The sequence below is a fragment of the Trichechus manatus genome, unplaced genomic scaffold, assembly GCF_000243295.1.
Source record: "Trichechus manatus latirostris isolate Lorelei unplaced genomic scaffold, TriManLat1.0 scaffold00079, whole genome shotgun sequence".
In the NCBI taxonomy this organism is placed as follows: domain Eukaryota; kingdom Metazoa; phylum Chordata; class Mammalia; order Sirenia; family Trichechidae; genus Trichechus; species Trichechus manatus.
In genome coordinates, this window is record NW_004444015.1 from 11,944,040 (window position 1) to 11,948,416 (window position 4,377).

At 45.6% G+C, this 4,377-nt stretch overlaps 1 protein-coding gene across 1 annotated transcript in view; it reads left to right on the top strand.

The window, feature by feature from the left end:
- The first annotated feature begins 2,425 nt into the window (after positions 1-2,425).
- The window catches only part of MAP7D3 (MAP7 domain containing 3), a 47,437-nt gene continuing 45,485 nt past the window's right edge, over positions 2,426-4,377 (top strand). Inside the window, exon 1 of the mRNA XM_023735483.1 lies at positions 2,426-2,807. The gene's annotated coding sequence lies outside the window, so the exon portion shown is untranslated. The remainder of the gene's footprint in view (positions 2,808-4,377) is intronic.

A 4,377-nucleotide genomic window follows, 5' to 3' on the forward strand; every position in this document is an offset into this window, starting at 1 on the left:
TGTTCCCCCAGACTAGGAGCTTCTCTGCGAGGGACCCCAGTCCAAAGGACGCGCTCTGCTCCTGGAACTGCTTTCTTGATGTACGAGCTCCCCCAACTCTCTGCTTGCTTCCCTTTCCTTTTATCTCTTGAGAGATAAAAGGTGGTGCAGGCCACACCCCAGGGAAACTCCCTTTACATTGGATGTGACCTGGGTAAAGGTGGTGTTACAATCCCACCCTAATCCTCTTTAACATAAAATTACAATCACAAAATGGAGGCCAACCACACAATTCTGGGAATCATGGCCCAGCCAAACTGATACACACATTTTTGGGGGGACATAATTCAAACCATGACATGGACCATGAGGCAGTTTTTGGAACAGAACAAGGGGATACTGAGTGGTTTAAAATCAGGAAAAGTGTGCATCAGAGTTGTATCCTTTCACCATACTTATTCAATCTATATCCTGAGCAAATAATCTGAGAAGCTGGACTGTATGAAGAAGAATGGGGCATCAGGACTGGAGGAAGACTCATTAACAACCTGCGATGCAGATGACACAACTTTGCTTGCTGAAATTGAAGAAGACTTGAAGCACTTAATGATGAAGATTAAAGACTACAATATAAAGAAAACAAAAATCCTCACAACTGGACCCACCAATAAGCAACGTCATGATAAACAGAGAAAGTATTGAAGTTGTCAAGGATTTGATTTCACATGGATCCACAATCAACCCCCTTGGAAGCAGCAGTCAAGAAATCAAATTATGAATTGCATTAGGCAACTCTGCTGCAAAAGACCGCTTTAAAGTGTTGAAAAGCAGAGACGTCACCTTGAAGACTAAGGTGCGCCTTACCTAAGCCATGATGTTTTCAATCGCCTCATATGATGCAAAAGCTGGACAATGAATACGGAAGACCGAAGAAGAATTTACACCTTTGAATTGTGGTGTTGGTGAAGAATATTGAATATGCCATTGTCTTAGTCATCTAGTGCTGCTACGACAGAAATACCACAAGTGGATGGCTTTAACAAAGAGAAATTTATTTCTTCACAGTAAAGTAGGTTAAAAGTCCAAATTCAGGGCGTCAGCTCCAGTGAAAGGCTTTCTCTCTCTGCCAGCCTTCTCGTCAATGTTCCCCCAGGCTAGGGGCTTCTCCGCGCAGGGACCCCGGGTCCAAAGGACACGCTCTGATCCTGGCACTGCTTTCTTGGTGGTATGAGGTCCCCCTGTCTCTCTGCTTGCTTCTCTCTTTTATATCTCAAGAATCGCCTCAGGACACAATCCAATCTTGTAGATTGAATCCTGCCTTACTAACACAACTGCCACCCATCCTCCCTCATTAACATCATAGAGGCAGGATTTACAATATATAGGAAAATCACACAATACCAGGAATCATGTGCCAGCCAAATTGATACACACATTTTTTTCGGGGGGGGGACATAATTCAATCCATGACAACCATGGACTGCCAAAAGAACAAATAAATCTGTCTTGGCAGATGTACAACCAGAATGCTCCTTAGAAGAGAGGATAGCGAGACTTCTCGCTTACTTTGGACATGTTATTAGGAGGGACCAGTCCCTACAGAAGGAAATCATGCTTGGTAAAGTAGAGGGTCATTAAAAAAGAGGAAGAGGCTTAACGAGATAGACTGACACAGTGACTGCAATAATGGGCTGAAACATAGAGCGATTGTAAGGATGGCACAGGACTGGGCAGTGTTTCATTCTGTTGTATGCAGGGTTGCTATGAGTCCAACCGACCAAGGGCCACCTAACAACAACGCCTGTAAAGGACCAGGAAGCATATCACACACAGGGAATCCAATTCCATACAGGGCAGGCCATCAGGAACAGGGAGACACCTCAGAGAAAGGGAAGGGCCTCACACACAGGGAAGTGCCTCACAAAGAGAGATGTGACATGCACAGGGAGGGGCCTCACATACTAGGAGGGGCATCCCCCACGGGGAGAAACGTCACGAAAAGGGAGGGGCTACACACACTGGGAGGGCCACCAGCACAGGGACACACGTCATCACAGGGAGGGGCCTCATACACACAGGGGGTGGGGCTTCACGTAGGGAGAGAGCATCACGGAAAGGGAGGGGCCTCACACACGGGGAGGGGCTTCACACGCAGTGGGTGGGGCTTCACGTATGGGGAGAACGTCATGGAAAGGGAGGGGCTTCACCCACTGGGAGGGGCATCCGCACAGGGCCACACGTCATGCACAGGGAGGGGTCTCATACACACAAGGGGTGGGGCTTCACGTAGGGAGAGAGTGCGTCATGGAAAGGGAGGGGCCTAACACACAGGGAGGGGCTTCACACACAGTGGGTGGGGCTTCACATGGGAGGAGAACGTCACGGAAAGGGTGGAGCCTCACACACAGGGATGCCTGATAGCGTTTTGTACCACAATTTCCTGGACAGTATCTGATACAGCACACTACATGCATGGTTTTCCTTTTCTTTTGCCCACACAGGACAGAGTATGTTTATTTTTAACAAAAACAGTAAGGCTATATTCAGCAAATAAGAAATGGAAAGAGAAGGTCACCATCCAGTGAGAGGATAGCTAAATTCTCTCTCAATGCCAATAGTCTAGTAACATTCTCTGATCCTAATACTGAGGTGATATGTTTCTCTCTCAGGAGAGGATGTGAGAGAGACAGCCATCACTCACCCACCTACAACAAAGACCTGAGATAGAAGAGTCGGGATTGCCCTGAGACGGTCTCTCAGTACCACACCAAATCTATAGTTCTTCCAAGACCTGCAGGAGACGGTCACAGTCGATAACGTCAATGCAGGTGAGTCTCATTTTTTTTTCTCCTTACAAATCTATGCGGGGGGAGCATTGCACCTACAAATAGCATCATGTAACTATGATCATGGACACACTTCTCAGAAATTGGTCTTAGGACCAGTTGGCCAGGTTATGTGGCTGGCAGAGTCCTATAGAGTCCCTGTAGCTGTATTAAATCCAAGTGATGATAAAGCCTTACAGTTACAAAATGCCTACACATTTATACAATGCTTTGTTGACTCTTTACAAAGCACTTTGTGGTTTCGATCTCATTTGATCCTTGAAACAACATTGTGAAGTCAGTAGGGCAGGTAGTATATCACCATTTTATAAATGAGAAGAGTCTGAGAGGCAGAGCAAGATTAAACATAAAGGCCTTCGAACCAAACAGACCTGAGTTCATATTATAGCTCTGGCACTTCATAGCTGTGTGACTTTGGGCAAGTTAATTAATATTTCTAAGCCTCAGTTTCCTCATCTGTCAAATGGGATAATAATAATGTCAACTCTAAGGGTTGCTGTGAGGATTAAATGAGATAATGATGCATGGACACAAAGGGCTTTAGCGCTCAAACATATCACTTACTACTATTAAATCATTGACAATTTGTAACAAGTCCAGTGGGCTAAATGTACAAGTTTAAGGACATGGATACGTAGAGCCACAGTTACACTTTTCTTTCTAAAAAGGCAGGCTTTTTCTTATCCGCTGATGTGTGAAACCACAATCACCCTTTTGTCCACGATGACAATTCACACGTGAATCTCCAACATTTGATTTGGTGAGGTGCTTTGGATATTCACACTCCCATGTGCTTGTTATATTTGGCCTAGTACTGACTCAGGAACTGCTCCTCCTGTTCTGTATTCGCATGGTCACTTCTGCTCCAAGATTCTACATAGAAGGAGGAAGCACTAACACTGCTGACAGGGAGAGGGGTGGGGTGAGTAGGGGTGGGGAGAATGTTTCAGCCACGCTTTGGCTGGTGATATTGTTAAACTGGTGGTAAACTGGTGGGGGGATCATAACTCAGAAAGAATTTAAACTCTGCAGTTGGAATGATGCACAGATACTTTAAATGAAAAATATTGAAATTCTGTGCTGAGGCATCGCCAAGGCCAAGGGAAAACTTGGATCAGCGTTGTTTCCAGTTACCATTGACATCACCTGGTAATCTAGGAGGCCCTATGTCCCCTAAGTCCAAGCTGTCCTTCTGAGGAGGGTGAAGGATGTTGTCTTAGTCATCTAGTGCTGCTCTAACAGAAATACTACAAGTGGATGGATTTAGCAAAAAGAAGTTTATTCTCTCACAGTCCAGTAGGCTACAAGTCCAAATTCAGGGCATCAGCATCAGGGGAACGCTTTCTCCATCTGCTCTGGAGGAAGTTCCATGTCATCAGTCTTCCTTTGGTCTGGGAGCTTCTCTGCGCAGGAACCTCAGGTCCAAAGGACGCGCTCTGCTCCCGGCACTGCTTTCTTGGTGGTATGAGGTTCCTATGTGTCTCTGCTTGCTTCTCTCTTTTATATCTCAAAAGAGATTGCATTAAGACACTATTTAATCTTGTCAACCTCA